At 39.1% G+C, this 24,799-nt stretch overlaps 1 protein-coding gene across 4 annotated transcripts in view; it reads left to right on the forward strand.

The window, feature by feature from the left end:
• Nucleotides 1-24,799, forward strand: part of shroom3 (shroom family member 3) — a 453,508-nt gene that overhangs the window by 282,142 nt on the left and 146,567 nt on the right. Inside the window, exon 1 of one of the 4 annotated variants that reach the window (XM_072550766.1) lies at nucleotides 6,645-6,840. The exons of the other annotated variants lie outside the window; for them this stretch is intronic. The gene's annotated coding sequence lies outside the window, so the exon portion shown is untranslated. Of the gene's footprint in view, nucleotides 1-6,644; nucleotides 6,841-24,799 lie in introns of those variants that run through there. 4 annotated transcript variants of the gene reach the window in all.

A 24,799-nucleotide genomic window follows, 5' to 3' on the forward strand; every position in this document is an offset into this window, starting at 1 on the left:
AAAAAGTAACTTGTTTCATTTATGTAAATAAAAATGCTGATAAAATGTAATCTTATATCCTTCTCTACTTTCAGAAAACTGAATGACACTGCCTCGCACGCGTCATATACCATATTGTTTCTTCATTTTACAGAAATCTTTGTATTCATAGTGTATGTCATTGAATGCAATGCTTGAAAAAGTGCATGGATTTATAATCATGTTATAGAAATAAACTGTACCTGATCCATTGTCACTAAGACCCAGAGTAACAAAACTATTAAAAATGTTCCTGACTATAAAGTCCTTTAAATATTCAGCCTTACACTTATGTATGTGTTGTGCTTTTATAGCTTATTTGCTAATATGAAGAAAGGTTACACCTGAAATGTTGACTTCTCCAACTTCTGATGCTGCCTGGCCTCGTGTCCTTCCAGCCTCCTGCTTGTCTATCTTATGTTATAAGGTGCTAGGATGTTTTCTCTAATGTAATTTGACTTTTCCCTAGTTTGTAATTTCTGGGTGATGATGCACCCAGCAAAGTACGGGCATGCCACACCACTAAGTCAAGTTTCTGCCAAGGTAACTATTGAAATGACCAACAAAAGTACACTAAAAGATGATGTCCCTTCAATGCATGTCCTTCTCTTTCTCTTGCACTCTCTCTGACCAAGTCCCTCAACCTATCTCTGCCTTTCTAAAGTGCTTGGACTCTCCAAGTCCTGCTCAAAGATGTGTCTAAGTTTTCGATATGGCAGTCAAAAGCTTAATTATGAGGTGCCTTTAATGTAGAAAATATTCCAAGTACATTATAAAAGAAAAGCAAGCCGCACAAGAAGATGGGACAGATGACCGAAAGTTTGTTCAAAGACATAGGAATATTCTAAAGAGGAAACAGTGGAGTGGTGGAGACGTTGAGGAGGGCATTTCAGAGTTTATGGAAGAGGCAACTGAAGACTCAACCACCAATGATGGGGTGATTAAAATGAGCAATGCGAAGAAACCAGAAGTAGATGAGTGTTGACATCTTGGAGGGGATGAGTCTGAAAGAGGTCACAGAGACAAGGCAGGGTGAAGCCATGGAGGGATTTGAAATAAAAATGAGAATTTTTAAATCACAACATTGCTTGACCTGGAGCCAATGTCAAGCAGTGAACGTCAGGTGATAATGAACAGGATTAGTTGCAGTCAGGAATATGGGCAGCAGAGTTTTAGATGATCTAAAGTTTGCAGAGGGTAGAATGTGGGAGAATATCCAGGAACGCAATAAAAGAGTCAAATTTATCAAAGGCCTAAATGAGAATTTCAGCAGCCGATGAGCTGAGACAAATAAAGTTACATGATATTAAAGAAGTAAAAATTGGCACAAATATTGACGAGATGATTTTGTGGTTTGAACATTAAAGAATAGGGATAGAGATCCGAAATGATTTAAAAAACCTCCTAAGATAGACAGGGAGAGTTGTTTATGTGAGAGATGAATATGTTGCCATTCAGGTGCCTCTTTGAAACTATATGCTTTGAAAAAATGGAATGTTAAAAATATCTGTATATTTTTAATCTTGAAATCAGCTACACAGTGGTCACTTGAAAATCCTGAGGAGTTTCTATAAAACATGTATTTTTTTTATAAAACAACTTGAATTTATGTCACACCTGTTTTGACCTTTCGTTTTGATATGCTCTACAACTGATGAAGTACTTTGGAAGTGTAGTCACCACGGTAACGTCAGTAATGCAGCAGTCAAGTTGCATCCAGCAAGCTCCCACAAATAATAATATGATAACAACCAGCTAAACTCTGTTTTGTAACAGCAATTCACAGATAAGTATTGGAATGATCTCAGCATCACTTTCTCACCATTTCCCATATAATTTAATTTCCTTTGTTCCCAAATTCTATTTGTTGAAGTCTTATCACTCATTACCGCAGCATCCACAGGCTTCTGGGCAAGTTGATTCTAAGGGTCCACATTCTCTGAATGAAAAACATTTCTACTTCTTTCAATCTGAAATGGCCCCTCCAAGTTTTAGATTCTCCAACAACCTCTTAACATCTGGCAGGACAAAGCCTCTGAGAATCATGTTTAATGAGATCATGTTGCATGTGTTCTGAACTCCTGAGAATATAGACCCACTCTTTCCCAGAACAGCCCTTTCAAACCTGGATTTTCTTTTGTCATAATCCCATAGGTAAAATATCACTCTTTTGGTAAGGTGTCTAACACTGTATTGAGCAGTCCAAGTGTACACTCAACGAACCTGATAAAAATTTCAGCAAAGCTTCATTACTTTTATACTGGAACATCCTTGCAGTAACTGTGAATGTACCATTTGTGTTCCTCGTTGCCTGCTATTCCTGCATGTTTATGTTCTGCTTTTTATGTGCATGGAGCAACAAGTCTCTTGGCATAGCAATATTTCCTAGTCTCTCAGTCTTTGAATCATTTCTCCCTCAATTGTATTGTACTTCATTAGCCAACCCACTTAACCCATTATCTAATAAGTCTTATAGCCTCTTGGCATTCAACCCAATGCCTATTTTCCCATCTAGCTACATATCATCAGCAAACTTAAGTGGACTCAGTCTCTTTAGTTAAATCATAGATATAAATTATAAATGGCAAAGGCCAACACAATGATCTTTGCGACAGTCTAGTCCTTACATCCTACTGCACCCAAAATGACCTGTTTATTTCTGTTTTGAGTTTGGTTTGTTAAACCAATCCTTTTTTTAAAACTCCAATCCCCTGTTACCTTGTGTAACAATCTCTTTCTTGACACTTTTAGAATGTCTTCCAAAAATCCACATAGATTGCATCCATGGATTCTCCTGTATCAGTTACATACTCAAAAATCAATGCGTTTGTCCAACATGATTTAAGACCGTGTTGACTCTGCCCAGTTTTGCTATGATTGCATATTGTAAATAGGCAATATTTCGCACTTATCAAGAAACCCTTTGCTCAAACTGCTCAGAATCTACAAATTTCTGTTGCTCAGCGACCTGAATATTTCCAGCAGTTTTGGTTTTAATTTCAGATATTCAGTGTACTACATTGTTTTCTCATTTCTTTTTGGTGTTTTATAAAATGGGTACTCCATGAATGAATTTTGTATCCACAACAGAAAGCCCTTGCTCGCACCTGGTCCTTCTTTTGGGATTCATCTGAAAGATAAAATCTATATAATGACCTGTGTAATTACTACATCCTTCTGTACCTGCTATTTAACACTAGAAATATTCTACTTGTGTCCTTTGATGGAAGTAAAACTGACAGACTCTGAGGGGAGAAGGCGTTCTTCAATTTCACTCCCAGATCAGGAAGCAAATTTTGACACAGGAATCCCATTCAACAGCAGGAAACACCTGATGAAAGCAGAGGTGCTTTCTCAAAGGGCCCAGGTAGCAATGAATAGACGAATTGTTCCAAGAAACCCTGACGTAATTGCTTTCAGATTGTCGCTGACAATGAAATCTGCTGATGACTTTACAAATGGGAGTTAAGAGGAGGGAAAAGAAAATGTTTTTGTGCTCATTATGATATAGTGGCTTGCCTGTACCCAGCAGGAGATTTTGTTAGTCCAATAACCAAAGGATTGTGCCAAATGCCTTTATAGTTAAAAATATAGAAGGAAAACTGATGTGTATTCATGCATTCAAAATATTTAGCCAAATCTATCATTAAAATTGGCACAAACTGTTAGCATTCACAATTAATTAATGACATAGAAAAGAGACTTTTCAAGTCAAATATTACTCCTCTTCAGAACTCTACAGATACCACCAGAACTGCTGAGTTTCTTCAGCACGTTTTTATTTCAGATCTCCCAGCAACCATGGTACTCAATTTTATTTGGCCTTTACAAAAGCTGCTTTTGACACTAACGTAAATGTAATACTTGAGCAAATATGGCATTATTTATGCATCAGACACAGTCTTTATACAAAGTCAGTATTGCCAATAAGAAGAAAACACACAATAACTTGGATTCAATTTTTGAATAGCCAATGCTTGAATGTGTGGGCAACTCTTTTTTTCATTGTTTAAAATTTTATTGAAATATTTATATGGTTCCTTGTGAAGCCAGTTTAGATGATGTCGATCTCATTGACATCATGATTTGGTAGGCCCAGTTGGGTATATGCTTCCTTTTCACCATCAGGCCTGATAAGAGTGTTGACTTTAGCTATGTCATTAATTTCTTTGCAGCCTGTTTGTGCTGGTTTTTGTTGGCCTTGATTTCAGCAATGAAAACCAAAATATTTTTGTCCTCCGTTTTCTTCATAGCAGACGAGTGATCAGACGATATATAACAATAGTATAATTTGTTCCTCCTGGGAGCACTCTTTCTGAAATACATGGGTTACCTTCTCAGTCTGTATGTCTTTGGTCTCTCTCTTAGGTATTGTCATAATTTCCTTCTGTCTGTGACTATGAACTCGCTTCAAAATGGTCTAATTTGATTAGATTAGATTAGATTTAGATTAGATTTTAGATTACATTACAGTGTTGAAACAGGCCCTTTGGCCCAACAAGTCCACACCGACCCGCCGAAGCGCAACCCACCCATACCCCTACATTTACCCCTTACCTAACACTACGAGCAATTTAGCCTGACCAATTCACCTGACCTGCACATCTTTGGACTGTGGGAGGAAACCGGAGCACCCGGAGGAAACCCACGTAGACACTGGGAGAACATGCAAACTCCACACAGTCAGTCGCCTGAGGCCTTTGTTTTACGCTCAATTTTGTTCGGGCCAGCTTCCTCCTTCCCCTTTGGAGCCATCTTAGAAAAAGAGTTTAAAAATTATTTAATGTTTTTTTAGTTCCATCAATTACAATGTATTTTAAAATCTCTTCGACAAGTCTTTATATAGGATTTTCAAAAGATTTTGATTTACTTTTATCAAAGGATTAAAACGTCTTGAGAGTATTTGTGTAATGATTCTTAAAATGAAATAAGACAGAGTCCTAACTTGTACGGTATCGGTATAAGCACGAGGACGTTTCTCACTCTTCAGAAGTGATTAATCTTGATGATGCCGCTGTAGAACACACTGGATTACTTTTGAGAGATGCTGAGACAAACTAATTACCAAGTACCTGCTTGCAACCCATTCGTCAACTATATCCATAATAAGGGTGCAGCTCATATTTTATTTTAATGATTTCAGCCAAAGTTGTATCTGCTTTGATACATTGTTCACATTTATCCATCCAGTTGTGGGCTGTTCTTTCCTTCTCTCAGTTTCCATTGAATTACTGTGAAGGTCTGCAAAGTTCCCATAGCCAAGCAACTCAGATTAGAGATTTTCTTTAAGCGTGAATGGAGCTTTCACATGATTGATTGATGGGGAAGTGGTTCTTGGTGCACAGATTGGTCGATTAGCTGTCCTAAACATCAAACTTCACCCCAGGAGTTTTCACAACTAAGTGCTGCATTTGAGTAGATAAATGAAGTTTAATTTTCTCTAATTAAGAAATAGATGTCTCTTCGTTTCCTCTCTTCTGAAAGTGGTGGATGAAACAGGCATACATTTCCACTGGTAGTCTTGTCCTCTGTTCAGTCAATGACCATCTGTGGGACTCAGTATTTCACCTCACGAGAATCCTTGATTCTGAGAGGCATCCTAGCCAGGCCCATTCTCCCTCCATATGCCCATCTGACAGAGATCATTGAATGGCATTTGAGAGATGGGGCTGTTTTGTACCATTGCTAAACTGGGGACATTACCACTGATTTCAGTGACCTATTGCCAAAGCTTTTTATTTCACAAAGTAATTAAAATTCATCTCATCACGTGCCTTGCTTTTCCACTCTCCAGTGATGTTGAAGTTATAACATACTGAGTGGTTATTGGAATTGAATCACACCACTCAACAAGGCTATTTGGCCCATTGTGCTGTGAAAAAGCTGTCCAATTGGTGCTACTGTACTGCTATTTCCGCATAGTTCTGCAACTCTCCTTCCAAATAAATATCAAATAAATAATCAATCTGCTTCTACCGCAGTTTCAGGTGATGCAACCCGGGTTATTATATTCAAAGTGTAGTTTATGATACATGAAGTACAGTTTGTGTGGCTGTTAAGTATGTGATTTTGTTTTTAACTAGAGAAAGGCAGTGTCTGAAAAACAATTATTTGAGCAGAGATGTGACTGTTGGTCATAAGACACAACTGCTGATTACAGCTTCCGAAATATTCCTGTGTCATGTCTATGTTAATTGGTGAACATTTGTCACATTTCTGTGCTGACCGCTAAGTTACTCCCACTGCATCTCCCTTAGTTACACATGCCAGAGGAAGAAAGGAACAGGTAGTGCTTAGAAGTTCATGTGTGGGAAAGGGAGGAGTCTTACTGCAATGGAAAGAAAGCTTTAAAAAGGCTTTGGTGTTTTTTTACCAAGTCATGATTTAGATTAGACCTTTTCCTTAAACAGCCTGAATTCACAACATAATTATTTTATTTTGGCAGTGTGTGGGTGTTTTGCTAAATTTCCTGAATGTCAGGTGTTATTTTCTTTCACACAGAAACTGGCAGTCTGTATATCAGAGCACGCTGACTTCATAGTTTCAGGTTAAGTTGGTTTTGATTGGTTTGCAGGAGGAAAGTAATTTGAGCCACCATTCTATTTGTCTGTACGACACTTCCTTCTGCAAGGTATCCTCATTGAGATCACTTGTGTCTTGCTTACTTTAGGGAAGCCTTTCTCGTGTTGAAATGTAGGCTCTTAATGTCGGCTCTTAAACTCCTTTGTCGGTTAATCATTGCTGGGAAGCCTGTGGTACTGGTTGACATGGAAGACATATACCTCCCTGTGTTTACTCGCTGACTTGTGTGCCATGCCTGAGGTATGTAATCAACTCTGCATTTTTTCATTTTCTGCAACAAATACTCAGGAGGAGCACTGACCAGTTCACTGTTTGGCATTAGATTTAGTCTGATTATTTATATCAAACCACTATTTTATCTTGCGTGTACTGTCCAACATTTTTATATATTTATGAAAATTACTTTCTCTTGGGGCAGCTTTATTCACAAGAAATTATTTAGCGTTCTAAAGTGAAATCATATTTTTTATTATAAGTTGATTTGTTTTCTATTTCCTCTGCCATTGACTTATTATTTGTAGTTGGAAAGAAAGTGCATGCAATCCCATATAGATGTATTGAAAGTACTGGCTCTCCTGTTTCTAGGTACATAGGAACAGGTTGGAGTGACCCCTCGAATGTTTCATACCATTCTTAGCCAGGTTTTGTATGTACTTTCCCCAAAAGGTCAGAAAGTGACCAACGAGTTCTTCAGGCTGCAACTGCAGGAGAAACAAAATATCTGATTTACACGTCATGGCAGGTATAGTTAGAAACCTTTTATGATGATTGGAAGCTTTTTAATACTCAGTGTTAGAATTGTGTAGCACAGAATGAGGTTATTCGGACCATTGACCCTCTACTTTTGGAAGATGTATCAAATTAGTCCCAGTGCCTTGTTTTATCCCCAAAGCCATGCAAATGTTATCTTTTTCGATTGAGAGTGTAAGAGCACACACTGAACTTGCAAAGTGATATAGACAAGTTTGGTGAGTGGGTAAGAATATGATAGATGGAGCACAATGTGGCAAAGTGTGAAGTTATCCATTTTGTATGAAAATATTTTAAGAATGGTGTGAGATTGAGAAATGTCTGCACCAAAATGAAGCTTGGACATGAAGCACAGAAGTGTAGTACGTTTATATAGCAAGCAGTTTGGAAGGGAAATGTTAGCTTTAGTTGCAAAGTGGTTGACAAAGTACTTCTTCATTGCTCTACGACAATTATTCAGGATGTTGATGAGGCCACAGGAGGAACTGTGCACACAGTTTAGGGCCCCAAACCCAAGGAAAGATGTGCTTGCCCTACAGAGAGTGCAACTGAAGTTCATTGCATTCCTTCCAAACATGAGGCTGATTTGATTTGCCTTGTATTCCCTGGAGTTTAGATGAATGTGAGTTGAACTAATTGTAGTGTATAACATTCTTCAGAGTCTTGACAGGTTAGACACTGAGAAAATATTTCTCCAGTTAGGGAACCTGTATATTGGCCTGGATTTTGGAACAGCTGTTGTGGCAGTTGAGTCCACACGATTCCACTGCTCCCAACCTGCCAGTTTGTTGTCAAGTTCACACCTTGGTCACTTTCAGTCTGGTTATGGGGAGGGTGGGGAAGAGTTGGTGTCAGCTACTCACCTGTGAGTGCAAGGAACTAATTCCACCCCTGATAGGGCTCATCGGGACCTCGGTGCAGGCACCCATCTGGTCAACCATCGGGACTATGAAAACATGGGATAGTCTGGGAAGGTGGCAAGTTGAAGTAAAATACCAGTTATGATCTTGTTGACGGATAGTGCAGGCTTCCATAGCCTGTTGTGGTTCTTATTCACTATCTTCTTGTGATCAGGTGAATATCCAAATTTCCTTTGAATCTACTTCCAGCACATTCCAAATTATAGTGACTAATTAAATAAAATAATAGTCTCATCTTCCCCTCCACCAATCCTCCCAGCTACTGCCCACCCAACTAGCTGCACTTTGTCTTTAACTGTGTTCTTTGCTTCTCAACGCTTCTGCCAGTGCAAGTAATTTCTCCTTGCTATCTTTCCTGGTCTCAAAACAAAGTGAAACCTCTAATTTCTGTTCTGCGGAGCAGTCACAGGACGCAAAATGTGAACTTCACGGATGCTGCCAGCCTAGGGGAGCTTTTCCATCAACTTCTGATTTTGTTTCTGATTTACAGCATCTGCAGTTTTTTTGGTTTTCATCTGAAACCTGTATTCCTTGGTATCATTTTAGTAAGTGACCTGTTCAGCCTTTTCAAGGCCTAGATATCCTTCCTTTTCCTGCATAAAATTTCACTCATGAGTCCTGCTGAGGCTTAACCAGAGATTTATATATGTAGCAATATTCTGTATTTAAGATTAATACAGTTTTACAATTCACTGCTCATTCCCCTGATAAAAACTGTGATGACTTGACCTGGTGGATTAATGTCCTACTTTAATCCAGCAAAAAACATTGTCCATCATTCAGCATGGAAGACTTTGTGATTTAAGTAGACAGGTGCACAGTTATTTCAGTTTTTAATCTAATGTTTCAGTGTATGGACTCAGTCAGATGAAATGGGTTGAGTTACCCTCTCTTGAGATTCTTTCCAGGGCCTAAATTTTCAAAAGTTATAAACACAGAAATAGAATGAAAATAGTACAAGACTTGTCGTTTCTTTGTACTGCATGCAGTCTTAATTTTGAGTAATTTTAGAAATGATGTTATTATATTGAGGATTTGCTTTTGACGTCCTCTGGAACTGTGCTTACTGCTTTGTAGTTAACGCTGTCGCCACTATTCAAATAGCAGTTTCTCAACTATTTATTATTTCCAAAAGCAAAATGTTCAGCAACAGAACTGCAATGTAACTTTATTATAATTTTAACAATCGCAAGCACACTAGTGTTGGGACTGGCAGTTAAAATTGGAAATTCAACTTTGTCTTTAAGGAAGGTCTCCGAGGTCCAGTGAAGTCCCAGATATTAATAAGTCCATCAACAGAATTCCTATGAGGTTGCTCCCCGATGGCAACTTACAAAAAGTGCCAGCTGTTACTTAGACTCACCCTCACCCATTTTATCTCCATCATATTTTGCAAAGCAAATTGTCAGAACACGAAAAAGCAAAGTCAAGTAAATTTGAATTGAGAATAGGAAATCATGCCAAGAAAGCAAAGGTAAATAATTTTAGCTGTGGGAATCATGGGCCTTCGTCTACACTGGACATCAATCATTGTGTCACAATAGTCGATGTAAATCCTAGAGTGGCCTATAGATGTTAGAAGTCTCCATTTGAACATTTTCTAACCTGGGACAATTTATGGCAATGGAAAACTAGTCTTTGTTTACAAAATAGAGGAAGAGTTAGACCAGTGTAAAATTAATTGCATCAGTTGAAACAATCATGTGTCTGTATTTCCCAAAGAATTTCCTGTGATTTCACCATCCATTTCAATTCAAATGTCCCCTGCACGGAGTTTGCTGCCTTCCTGTCCTCCTTTGATCCCTCTCACCATATCATCTCTTCTCCCCTCATTCACAACCACACCACTTACCTTCTCATTTCACATGGTCTTGCTACTCCTAATGCGTTGCTCTCTGATGAAGCCATTTCTTATCAATTCCTTGTATCATTATCCACTCACATCCACATCTTCCCCCAAATTCACCTTCATCTGTGCGCCACCCTGGGAGAAAAATAATTTCTGTCAATTCATTTACACCCACCTTTTTGAAATCCCCACTATCTAACCTTTCATACCCTTTCACTGTAACATTTCTGCAGCTACTGATTTGTTTGATCTCACTCTCACCCCCACCTTTGCACTAGTCCCCAATGAGAGCATGATTGACTGATGCCCTGGCATGACCTTCAGGAACGTAGATGTGACTGAATATGATGGACAACTGGTTTAGTAACCCACTGCCGGAGACACACACAACGCAATCAGTTCAACTCTCATTTGCCAAATTTGCCCAGTATTCGAGGATCATCCCAGAATGCCAGTATAGCCCTGTTAGCGTTCCTCTACTGCCCAACATTTTGTTAAACCTCTGCCTACTCCAGCCTCACCACCAACAGCTCGTGCTAGGTGTCCATGTGCTACTTTATTCCTAAATTGAGACTGCCCTGTCAACTGCCACTGTCACTGTCCTTCCATCCCCTATCCCTGCATGCTATTCTTCATCCAAGCACCCTCTCCTCACCATATCCTAACACAGAACTTGGATTTTCTCTAGCCCTCTGCTGTCGACCTCCATGTCCTCCCCCAAGTTCAACTTGTCTGTGAGAGCCAGACCCAGCTTTCTTGAACCTCACCCCATTGAACTATTAACCATCAGGTTCTGTTAAAAATACTTGTGAGAGTGCATGGCTGTGTAGGCTGGAAAGTAGCATAGAGACCTCTTCTGTATTAAATACAGATCATGACCAGACATGCAAAGTCATTTAAAACTACCATAAGTTGAACAATTGGATGTGCATAACAACAAATTTTGCAGAGAATTTGGACCAAGTTCCCTTCCTGGTTCAGGAGTTACTTTTTACTGTTACTACTTTTCCCTGTTAGAGTGTTTTCCCTCTCTATTTGAAATCTGGTATCATCACTCCTGGAAAAAGCACCCATTAATCCTTCTCTTCTTTCAAACTAATGCCAGTTTTTCAATTGCTTTGCTCTCTGAAGGCTTTGAACAGGATATTACCTCCAAAATCTCTGCTCATCCATCCCACAATGGAGTCTCTCCGCCAGGATTCTACTCCTGCAGTAGATTAGATTAGATTTGATTCCCTACAGTGTGGAAACAGGCCCTTCGGTCCAACACGTCCACACCGACCCTCCGAAGAGTAACTCACCCAGACCCATTTCACTCTGACTAATGCACCTAACACTATGGGCAATTTAGCATGTCTAATTCACCTAACCTGCACATCTTTGGACTGTGGGAGGAAACCAGAGCACCCGAAGGCAACCCACGCAGACACAGGAAGAATGTGCAAACTCCACACAGACAGTCACCTGAGGCTGGAATCGAACCTGGGACCTGGTGCTGAGGCAGCAGTGCTAACCACTGTGCCACCGTGCCGCTCTTATCAAAGTCACAAATGATAGGCAAAGTGAGTTATGTCTTTCCATCATCCCTAAACCTAATTATGGCATCTTTTTCCAACCTTATTAATTCATTTGTAACCAAACATTCAAGGATGTATAAGTCCAGAGTTTATTTTAATTAATCTATTCAGACATATTATGAAGCAACTCTGCAGCAGCTGGTGCTTGAACCCAGATGTTCTGGTCTAGAGGCAGGGACGCTACCACTGCACCACAAGAGTTCTGTCAGCCCAGTGAAAAGATTGGGAAATGAACTGGAAGAGTTGAGAAGGAGGGGGAATAAGAGTGTGTGAGTTCAATGTCAAATTAGGCTCCGAAAGAGAAATGAAAATAAGGAAAGAAACAATGGATTAAGACTGGGAAAAAAAGAAAAACTGTAAAAATTTGAAACTTATCATTTTTAAAATCTCCTTGAATAATTCAAGCCTAATGGAACAGAATTTCACACTTATGATGGTTTCCTTTTAGGTGAGAGGTTAAGTAGCAGTCATTAACAATTACAATCTTGTTAAAATGGTATTACATAGATTCCTAGAATCCTGACAGTTGGCCATTTGGCCCATTGAGTCCACACAACCCTTCCTAAGAGTTTCGCACCCAGACTCACCTCACTACCCTATCCCTGTAGCCCTGCATTTGCCAGGGCTAATTCACCTAACCTGCACTTTTTTGGACTGCAGATGGAAACCAGAACATCTGGAGGAAACTCATGCGGACAGGGGGAAAATGTGCAAACCCCACACATACAGTTGCCTGAGGGTGGAATCAAAATTGGGTCATTGGCGCTGTGAAGCAGTAGTGCTCACTGCTGAGTCACTGTCACCCCTAATACATGCAATTAATTACGCAAGTTGAAAAATGTCATGCTGGAAAAACACAGCAGGCCAGGCAGCATCCAAGGAGCAGGAGAATCGACATTTCGGGCATAAGCCCTTCTTCAGGAATGAGGCTGGTGTGCCAAGCGGGCTGAGATAAAGGGTAGGGGGAGGGAATTTGGGGGAGGGGCGCTGGGAATACGGAGAGGGGGTGGGGGCGGAGAGGTCAGGAAAAATTAATTACGTAAGTTTGTTTCCTGTGGTGATTGGACAATTTTATACGCAAATGGAACAACCCCCTGAAACTCACAGGAAAGCTAAGTGTGAGATGCCATTTTCACAAAGCTAAAGGTGGAATGTTCTAATCAGCTAATAACCTCTGGAGATTTGCATTTCATGAGATATCTTCCTTGCTGCATGTGACTGGCCAATTTGCATGGTTATAAATACGTGTGTCATTTATACACTTTTTTTTCCTAGCAAAAGTTGGCCCCGTCAATGTACAGCCGATCCAACTCATGTTAAAAATAGAAGGCCGTTAAATGCATTCTTCACTGAACTCGATAATATCTTTTTTGAATTTAAGAATTCAGTTATAAATGTTTCAGTTGATGGGCCAAGAAGTATCCTTTCAAAACCCTAGTCTCCTAAAGTAAATTGGCAAGCTTTAATTATGAAAATACATTTTTGAAAATGCTATTCTGTTGTGTGTTATTCTTTGTGAGGCTTTTCATTTGGCAAGGGATTGGAGACAGCAAGGTTCAAACTCTTGTTGATGGAATTTTTATAAAGTGTCATCCGGGGAATTGTATCATACTTTAATAAGAGGCCAGGGTGTCGTTCAATATGGGCAAATTGTCTTGGAAACAGGGTGCACAGCAGTGAAACTTCGACTTGAGGCATGTGAAGAATGCTACTGGCATGCTTGAGTGGAGGACTTCAGAGCAGATCCCCCTGAACAAAGCTCACTGCCATCTGTTGTTATCCATATCGCCTCATGGCAACAGCCTCTCCGGAATGAGTTCATTTTGAGCAAAGTTACTTAGAATAGACAGCAGATGACTGCAGCATTCAGCATCACTGTAATGTATTAACAAGAAAGAAAGCTTAATCTAATGCTTAATGTATTCTGATCGGAAAGCCAGAGCAATACTGCCTCCTCTCTCCAGTACCCCCCCCCCCCCCCAGCATTGTGCACATCCCTCTTGAACACCATGCCACAGTATACAGAGATTTTTGTTTGCTGGCTATCGGTACCCAGTCTTTCTATATCTTTGAGGCTGGGCAGAGAACTTTCACAGACTCCTTGTCATCAGATGAGAACCCAATCTTGTTATTCAGCACCACTTTTGTACTTTAGTTGCATGGCTATGTAAAAACAGAATGAAAGTGGAAGTACCTCTTTCGAAGGATTGGCACAGGCTCATTGGCCAAATGGCCTCAGTCTGAACTAAAGGATTCCAAAATTCTGCAAATACAAATAAAGTTGCGAGCCCTTGACTAGCTTTCACTCTTTGTTTTTCCCTCTCCCAAATGTATAAACACAGGACAGTTGTCATATCTCTCCCAGTTGCCCTGCTAACAGCTGAGTGAGTCAATGTCAGCACAGTGGGGAGTTTTGAAGCAAGTTTGGTTCCTGAAATAAGATATGGTGCAAACCCAATGCCAGTCATTATGTCGGCCTCTGCTGCAAATTCACAAGTCTGCAAGCCACTGTGTGTGTGCTGTCACAAAGAAAGCTTTTTATCTCTTCACTTTCTATTAAGACTCATAATGATTTCTTGCTTGGTTTGTGTGGAAGTAGCCATAAAAAACCTTTCTTTAAATAGACAAAATATACTGCCACAAAGACGTAGGAGTAGGTATTAGAATTAAAAGTGCTCCAGCTGCTAGTCTTTGAAGATCCTTTTGGAAGAGCTTAGTTTTTGAGAGAAGAAAGCACTGAACAATAAAACTAATAAAATGTAGTAATGAGCCAAGGAAGCTGAGCTTTAAAGAGTTGAATGTGTTGGAGGAAATATCGATTGTATATGTCTCTACTTGCACACACATACAAGCTTTAGCTCTGCATTGCTGAGGCCTATCTCAAGATTTAACATTCTAGCGCAATACTGAGCTGTATAGACCCTGGACAGGCAGGAGGCTGGAAGAACACAGCAGGCCAGGCAGCATCAGGAGGTGGAGAAGTTGATGTGTTGGGTGCAACCCTTCTTCAGGAGGGGGGTGGGTGTTGGGGGAGCTGCAGATAAAGGCGGTGGCATGGGGCACGGTGGTGAAGTGAGGATAGGTGAAGACAGAGAGAGGGTACAACCTGGTTGGTCAATGGGAGGAATGAATCCGGTTGATGGCAGGGAGAAGTGGAAGGGAAGGGAAGGGAAGGGCCTGGGAAGAGAATCAGGGGATGGGAAGGGAGGTTATTTGAAACTGGAGAACTCAATGTTGGGTCCTCCGGGCTGTAAGCTGCCCAGGCAAAGGATAAGCTGTTGTTCCTCCAATTTGCGGTTTGGTTCACGGTGGCAATGGAGGAAGCCAAGAATGGTCTGTCTCCAGTGTGGATACTGGAGCCATCTTTCAGGCAAGGCATTAAACGAAAGTGCTGTCTCTCTCAAGTACACATAACTGATTCTATGGCACTGAATCAATAAAGAGTAGAAAAGTTGTCTTTCTCTGATGGCCTGGTTAATATTTTGCCATCAATCAGTATAACTAAACCAAATTGTGTGGCCATTTAAACATTATTGTTTGTGAGAACATTTTGTGTGCACATTAGCTGTGCTATTTCCTGTGGTGACAACACTTTACACGTACTTAATTGCCTGTAAAGAGCTTTATTATAGATTGAAATTGTGAAAGATGCTACATAAATGCAAGTTTTGCTTTTCTTAATTGCTTAAGCACAGAATAGAAACTCCTGTCATGTTAGTTGGGAACAACGCTAAATCCAGAATAATAAGGGAATTCTTCTCCTCTATGCCTTCAGACATAAACATGAGATACAAAAGCTACCATTTTACATTTAATATTACAAAATGTTCAGGAAGCAAGCAGGATAATGGGATTAAAGTGGATTGTCCATGTGGGGAAAATCTCCTTGGCAAATGTTACAGCCCAACCACCCTCCTCCTGTGCTGTAACATGCTAGCTAGGATTTGATTTTATTGCAGTTACACCTCATAAATCTGTCATGTTAATCTGACTACCTCAATATTCACTGGAGATTTTAGCAGAATACATGTGTCCAGTTAGTATTAATACCCATAAATTTAGAATTTGGTCAATTAACATGAATAATTTGTGTTCAGCCTGCCCTGATTCGTGAGATGATGTTTGAAGTTAAATAGTGCAGCACTCGTAACCATGGCAGTCAAACGTTTTACATTGAGATGTTTAATATTAACTGATGTCCATTGATGAGTTTTGCTTTCTTCTCTCTCAGCCTGAAACATTGTGTGGATGTGAGAGAGAGAAAGAAATACTCAAGAAAAATTAAATGTAAGCATTGTATAAACAAGAGAACAGCATTGACCATGAGACAGTACCTGGAATGAAAGGTGTGGGAGCAATAACTGACATTTGGATTCTTTGAGGAAATGATTCTATGAGTAAATCTTTGGATTTGCATCTTTTCCAAGGTAGACCTTATTTTGAATAAAATGTATGCTGGCAAGACTTTCTAATTGGGTACCCTCTCCTCTGCTGATTCTTATTTTTTAACAGTGGTTAATGATACTTGTGAAAACTCCATAGCAAGACAATAAGGTAATTCAGCTCCTAAAGTTGACTCTGCTGCTCAGCTAAACCGAGCCTGATATGTACCTCAACTCCATTTCTTCCCCCTTAGTTTCATAATCTTGAAAAAACTTTAACTAGCATGCGATTTATTCCCAATTTTTAATTTGTAAATCAGCTAGCTCTAATTTTAACCATTATCTCCCTTTGATTTGGATTTCTCTATCAGAGGGTATAGCTTCTATGGGTTTACCAAATCCTTTTGCAGATTTTAAACACTTTAATGTGCTCATTTCTCAATGCTCTGAACATAAGGGACTATAAGCCAAATTTGTGCAACATATTCTCATAATTTGGTTTTATTCTTCTCAATCTGTGCAGTTCTTCCTGCAATATATCATTCCTGAGCTTTTGTGCCCAAACTGAACACCATATACCTGATGGAGTCTTGTACAGTGCTTCAGTTTTGAATTTCAAGTGACTTTAAATTAAAAGCAGAATTTCATTAGCTCTTAATTTATTTAATTTTGATTAATTTTTCTAGCTGTGCACTGGCTTTAAATGATTTCCATGAATGGGCACATAAAATCCTTCAGCTCACCATGTCTTCTGCTTGCTGCTTGTTAAGAAAATATTCCAAAGCATCCTTTTCAGATCCTTAATTCTTGCATTTCCCCAGACTGATCATTAATTGCTACATTAATTACCAACTTATTTAGTCTTCCTATGTGCCTTTGTACAGTCTTGCTCCTGTTCACACTCAGTACCATGCCACCCAACTTAGTGTTAACAACAACCGTGGATACGTAACTCTCTATTTAATCATCTGCTTATATTATCGTGTATGGTGAGGGTTTCAAGCCCCAGTACTGATTCTTGGGTTGTACCACTTGATGTATTATGCCGAGCAGTGAGCAACGTCTTTATCCCGCTTTCTCTCTCTCCTATCCTTTTTTTTCTCCATGCACTTTTAATTTTGTCAACTTTATAAACCACTCATGCAGAACCTTCTGGAAATTCACATAAACAACACCCATAGGCAATCACTATTCAGCATGCTAGTGGCTTTCTGAAAATATTTTTGAGTACAAAGGAATTTTGACTTGTTTTTGGAACTTGTCATGCTATAAGTAACATTTGTGACCCTATTTAGTCAAAAGTAACATTCGTAGCTAATGTAAACACTCTTTTTCTAACAAAGTGCTGGTCAACCCAACTAATTTTCTGACCTATGTCAGGAATGCAATTGCAATAAGAATATCCATTATCAGTCACGAGACCAAGCAGCCATTTTGTTTCCTGGCAGTATGTTTTTTCTACAAGGTCAATGTTGCTCCAGTCTGCTTTGAAAAGACAAATGTGCCACTGTTTTAAATTTTGTGGAAAAGAATAGCAGGTGGAATTTTACCAAATTAACTCGGAACGGAGTCCTGGAGTTATTTGCAGCACAGAAGCAGGGATGTAAACGAACCTAGTTGTCATGATTTAATCCAGGAGCATCCAGGATATTGGGGGAGTGAAAAGAAAGTTCTCATCATCTGGAAGCCCTCAACACCAAACCTTGTCTTAGGGGAGATGGTGACATAATAAATAACATCACTGGACAAGTAACCTAGGGGTCCAGACTAACACTTTGAGAACATAGATTCACATCCCAATACAGCAGCTATGGAACTCAAATTCAAATAATAAACAGGGAATATTTTTTAAAAACTGGTCTCCATAATGAGTACCATAAAAACATCATCAGTTGTTGTAAAAACTATCTGGTTCACTATGTCCTTTAGGTGAGGAACCCTAAAAACCTGACCTGGTCTGACCTACATTTGACTCCAGACCTAATGTGGTTGACTCTTCACTTCCCACTGGACAACAAATATTGGCTTTATTGAAAAAAAAATCTTGGGATTCAGAGATTGATATCAAATATTGGCAGATATTTAATAAATTCAGTAATTCTTCCAAGTAATGTGCTGCATAAATTGACAGATGGGCCACATTAACAAAGAATGTTTTAACTGCGTATATAGATATTTGTAACCTTGGCGCAGTATGTGAATAGGTGCATCTTCTTGCTGTGAAGTCTTTCTCAAACTCCTTGATGTCGAGGTTTCAGGATTTGCAGCTGGAATTTTCCAAGAAACAGTATGAAATTCTGTTTTCAGTGATGATTGATGTATGTGGCAGCAGGTTTGTCTAATAGTTATTGTATCCCTTGAAACATCAAGCACCAATCATGAGTCATGTATTACCAACCATATAATTGATAAAAACCAAAAACAAGAGATCATATGCTGTGACAATGCACATTGACTTAAGAAGGTTAATACATGCATGACTGAATTATGATCTGTTAATATCTGGTTACCCCATTGCCATAAAGGTTAACATGTTGTGCAGTATTTAATGCACTTTGCAGTTTTAATCTTTGGGATGTTTTGACCACTTAAATGCCCCTCGTGTCATGTGTGTTACAGAAATAAGGCATTTAACAGGCAAATACAGTCCTGAACAATGCTGTCATTCTGGCATTACCCAGCTATATTATTCACTATCAAGTTGCTCCCCTTCTTTTCTAAAGCCTTTGATTGCTTGCACAAGTTTCACTGATCATCTCCATTATCTCACTGAATAGCCATTCTTCATGAGTATATCTAGACAGCAAATATTGAGTGAATCTTCTATGTCTGAAGGAGATGGAATCCCCACAGTGCTGTTTCTTGTCTGGCCCTCTGAAGCAGCCACTGCACAGCAAGGCAAGAGAAGGTCCCCCCCTATACTTGGACCATATCTATTCTTGATTCTATCATAAGTTGTGGTTAAAGGACAGCACAGTGGCTCAGTAGTTAGCAGCCTCTCAGCGCTAGGGACCCAAGTTCGATTCCAGCCTTGGGCAACTGTCTGTGTGGAGTTTGCACGTTCTCCCTGTGTCTGCATGGGTTTCCTCCCACCGTCCAAAGCTGTGCAGGTCAGGTGAATTGGCCATTCTAAATTGGGACATTTCTCTTTCTTATAGAAATGAAATTTTGAGTCTATATTGCTGATAAACAAGACTGAAGAAAAGCTATCTTTTTACTGATATACTATGTACTAGAGAAATTGGACAGGTTGAGTCTTTTGCATTGGAATTAGTTGGGTTGACTGCATTGGACCAGCAAGCAACGGTGGGAAAACATTGAATTAGGTCATTTTAACATAAATAGCTGTGTACCTACTCCCAACAAGTAATCACAAGATGGCAGTCTGGGTGAACTTGCTGACCCTTCCCCTTCTGCATATTGCACTTCCCAGCTCCTTTCAGAAAATTCAGAGGCGAAGAGGGTGAAGGTCAGCCATGGTAGAAATCGCTAAAACATGCAAGAAAAACTCCAGTGGCTTGTCTGCCAGTTAAGAATCTTTTATCAGAGTCAAAAAGTGTGGCACTGGAAAAGCACAGCAGGTCAGGCAGCATCCGAGGAGGAGGAGAGTCAATGTTTTGGCCTGATGAAGGGCTTATGCCGGAAACATTGATTCTTCCGCTCTTTAGATGCTGCCTGACCGGCTGTGCTTTTCTCGTGCCATACCTTTTGACTCTGATCTGCAGTCCTCACTTTCTCCAAGGACCTTTTATCACATGATTCTGAAAGAAATTTGTGCTGCTATACCTCATTGTTCTATCAATGAGCCTTTATTAAAACCATGTAGAAGGTTTACTTGTTGGGCAATGAATTAAAAACTAGAAGTGTTGGAAATCAAATTTATGCCAAATTACATCTTCTAAACATTGCTCCCCATCAATATAGATTTGAAGTCACTAAAATCTTTCCAATTATGAGGAAGTTGTTCCTTGCAAAGTTAAAATTGCACTCATTTAACAGCAAAAGACAAATGAGGAGAATTGCATGCAGGCTGCTTTTAGTAATGGTGTGTGGAAGAGTACAATTTTGCGCAAGCAAGAAATGCATACAAAGTCTTGTTATTTGTTGTGTGGATTTAGATGTAGAGCATTCAATTATAATCCTTTTTGGAGGTAGTTATTTTGAAAGTTCAAAGAAAATACACATTGTATATTTAACTTCAGTTCACAACGTGCAAAATTTGAAAGCTTGCCTTCGATTTCAAACGCGGCAGGTAATGCCAAGGGGACTGTAAAGAATGTTTCTATTGCAGAAAGTACCTATATCTGAGGAAGCATTAATGTAGAAGGCACTACAATGCTGGAAACAGACATGCCGAGAGAAGAAAGCAGCTTTACTGTGCAGCTCTTGCTAGCATTCCATTTCCTACATTCAATATATGAAATGTTATTTGTTTTGTTATTATTTAGTTTGTAAGAGGCAAAGGGTGAAAGTGATCAAAATCAGTAGAGTTGAACAGTGTAGTACTCATTGATCTTCCCCAGCAACTGCATGAGGATTTTGTACAACATGTTTGCTTGGCAATGATGGGCGTTAACATTTTCTTACTGAATTATTTATATTAATTGAGGCAAAAGACTGTGCAGAGTATATTTTAAAGTCTTTGAACGACTGTACATGTCTGTGTGATTTCTAGATTCAAGATCTTCATTAATTTAAAATATTCATATCAAACACATCATTGAAGTGTTTATAGTGCAAGGGATGCATTCACATTGGGATTTGCACATCCAAGCAGCTGTCTTCAGTACAGCCCTGTGGCAAGGATGAGAATATGTAAGCACACTGCTGTGCAGAGCCTCCAAATTCACATACTAACCATACTAAATAATACATGAATTCTCTGAGGTGAATTTTAAAAAGAGTATCTTACCCATTTTGATACCATAGCAAGTGGAAAAATTAATCTTTAACCATCTTATTCTTCTCAAAATGGTAGTTTGCTATGTAATCTGTGATATAACTGCCTTCATGTTTTCATGGTGACTATGTATTAGCCATAAAAAACCTTGGAGGTGTAGAGTGTGTTTTATTCTCACTTCTCCATACCCAGTCAAAGATAGAACATTTGGCAGCCAATCCACTTGGAGTTGTCCTTATGTGCCGCCTAGTGCCTGGCCAAGGGGTAAATTACTCTTTATTTAGGGGAGCAAAGCGAACATTTAAAGAGGTGACAGAAGTCTGTAAGAGTAAGGAGCAAAGCAAAGATTGAACTACAACTTGAGATATGCTGTTTTAAGATTTATGTGTTGATGTGGAAGGAAATGATCTCACTCACTTGCCTAATAGCAAATAACATTGATGAGAATCTATTAACTTTGTAGAAGCCGCTCTTCTTCACAAAGCCTTTGAAAACTCTGTAAAATTACATTTGCATGCTGTAGGCACAGTTGAAGTCACCATTAATCTAAATTGTCAGTTTGATCTTTCAAAGCTGGTTGAAAAGAAAAATACCGGTGTAAGCTGATCAGAGCATTTTGCAGCTGTGAAGATGTCTTGCTCTTCACAGGGTCTGTTATCTTCCAGCCTCAAGACTGTCATCTCATAAAATGATTCCCATATCAGCTTTCTGGGAACGGCAGTGTCCGCACAGTTACCCGCCTGGGGTGACATGTTCACAATGTACAGAGAGAGAGGTGTCACTTACATTCTGTGAATCAGAATTCAAAGCGTGCACGCAATGGCAGATTGCTTCTCACTTGATGATAGCAATGTATTAATTAGTAATGGAAATAAACTTCTTCGATTAAGACTCTGGGTCGTCCTTTCCTGAAGTTCTCAAAAGGTATTTCTGTTAATGGTTTAGTTACAGTAAATCTGTACATTTTCTCGAATAAATGTGTTGATCTTTAAATGTCCTGATGATAAAAGGCTTGTGCAGAATATAATTTTGGTGAACTTTGAAGAAGGAAAACCTGCCTATGGTTGCCATCTGGGTATATTTACTCTTTTTGCAAGCTCAATGACTGTGCATTTATACTATTCAAATATCATAACAAAGGTGTTGCCATGACACTTGTGCATGACATTATAGAATTGCAAATTACAATAACCTCGAGCAACTTTTTCTTTCTCAGTAATTTAAGCAATTGAATTTTCTGTTTTATGTCTAAGAAATATATCAAAAGTAATGTAACTTACACTGAATTACTCTAAAACAGTGAATATTGCCTTAAAGGCAATTTGGCAGCCATTTTGCATACAGTAAGATTCCACAAACAGCAATGTGCTGAATCAGCAATCAGCTCATTCAAAGTGATGTTGGGTGAGGTCAAAATATTTCTCCCTACATCAGGAAAGCTCACTGTTTTTCATTTGTAACAAGAGATCACATCCACTGAGCGTGCAGGTACACAGTTCAATATTTTATCATGCAAGTCTGGGTTGTCATCTCATCTCATTGAGTTTTCCCTTGAAGGGGACAGTTGGTTGTTTATCACCATGAGATACTATGCCTAGTAAGCACACTTAAAATCAAACTTTAGAAATTGTGACCATGTGCCATTAATTTCATATATTTCAAAATGCCGATACAAACAGATGTTAGTCTTCTGTTTAGGGTTAATTAAGCAAGAAGGTTGCTGTGCTTAGAACAGTATTTTTTGAACCTCACACTCACACAGTTCAAACAGGGCCATAGTCAAACTTCAAGCATATGCACAAAGACTGATTTGCCTTGGCTTTGAGAGTTAGATTTACCAGAGTTGACGGTAGGATGTTACCTTTGGGTCTTTTTATGAACATTCCTGACCGAATGAGAAGTTACTGACATCTAGATATGAATAGTGGTACAATTATTAGCAGTAATAGCAATACCTACTGTTGTATCAACAGCATTTTATTAACTGAGCCGTGTCCATGAGCCTTTGCTAATTTCTCCATCCATCCAGCATGTTGAGACTAAGAGGGACAGACTGATAACCAGTCTTGGTTAGAGTGGTAAACTCACATACACCAGGGATTGAACTTGTAACTTTCCTTTCTATGCGCTTGCTTATTCGAGCTGTTAAGGAAGACAGAGACCTCCTTTCTCAAAATCTATGCTCCACAACCACAAATAACAAAATCACTTTTTAACAGCAATTTATACCATTTTTATGCATCCTTCTTATCAAAGTTTATTAATGTTATAGTCTTTTGCAGATAGTATATTTTTCTTGGGCAATGGTGTATTAGCTGCATTTTTCTATGCCCTGCATGTTTCAGGCAGTTTTTCGCAGGGTGTAGAAGAGATAATTCCACATTTGTGTATTGGCCACTGCATCACCATGGCAAAATTCTTTTCTCTTGAACATAGAGTCAAAAATTGTTGCTGTGTCATATACTGTGCAAACTAAAAGTGCCTTTACCCATAGCCAGCAAATGCACTTCTTGAACGTGGCTGGAGGTAATTAAACAGACTGGTTAAGTTATGGTGCACTCAGTAATTAACATTAAGAAAAGTTAATGGCAGAACTGTAAAAGTGTAAATGTCAATGCAGCCCTTTGAAGGAGATGAATGATCCTCTCGAGACTATTCTGAACTCACACCTCTAATAAAAATGATATGTAGCTTGCTGTATCCTTTGTCATCTTACTCCTCCAAGACCACAAGCTCTTTAATGCAGAAGTCATACTCCCACCTTCTCCCCCCCCGTCCCCCAACACCCCTTCACCCCTGCTCCCAGCCCCACAAACAGCTATAATCTACAGTAACTGCCCTAAAATCCTAAATTATGCAAAATCAGCTCAGAGGGGTTTTGTTTTGTTGAATTTATTGTTTCTTACCATGGGCAAAGACCTTTGTGGTTGGTCACTGGAGCAATTTCTGTGCATAACCCTGACTTGTTCAGTTTAGTTGGTTCTTGCTCAGTAGCAAATTCTAAGCTTCAAGACATATTTCACAATTAATTTTGATGTGCTGCCAGTAATCTCTGTGATGAGGGGCACTGACTTGTGAGCAATAACGTGCAAGCCTAATATGAATCCCTGGTTAAAAGGAATTATCCTCCAATTATTTCAAATAAAGTGAAATAACAAAGGCTGTGGCCAACCATGTTTCATTTGAAGTAGGAAAATAAGATCTTGAGATTTTCTTGCAAAATACAACTATTTATCAATAGAAAGTGAATTTTGCTTTGGACCAATAAGTAATTATCCCTTTTTTTAATGTTGCTGCTAGATTGATGCAAATTCATCAAATAACACGTTTTCAATTGGGTTGAAGCTGACCATTAGAAATGAATGTCGTGTACTCTGCCAATTTTAGTACAATTTAGTTGGACTGGACCTAAGTATTGGAATAAATAGATGCCAATGCCTTTCTGTTCTCTTGTTTTGTTACTAGGAAATAGACAGTGTTCTTTGAATGCCCTTGATTTATTTACTTTCTTTTTTTCCCCTTGAATTCACAGCAGCATTGGTTTTGTGCAAAGCAAAGGTTTTATTTTAGACTTGCTCCATGCACCTTCTGTGAAACAAGGTTTCTAGCACACGAAATTAGCAATTTCATAGTTTAATTGAAGAGCCCCAGTAACTTCAAGTTCTGATTTGGGTAATATTTCAAGGTAAGGAAATGCCTGAATATATGGTAGAATGTTCAAATGTAATTTTCAAAAGGGAACTAAACATATACTTGAAAAGGAAAATGTCGAAGGAAAAAGTGGTGGAATGAAGCTAATTGAATATTTCTTAAAAGAACTG

The sequence above is a fragment of the Chiloscyllium punctatum genome, chromosome 1 (genome assembly GCF_047496795.1).
Source record: "Chiloscyllium punctatum isolate Juve2018m chromosome 1, sChiPun1.3, whole genome shotgun sequence".
Taxonomy (NCBI): Eukaryota; Metazoa; Chordata; class Chondrichthyes; order Orectolobiformes; family Hemiscylliidae; genus Chiloscyllium; species Chiloscyllium punctatum.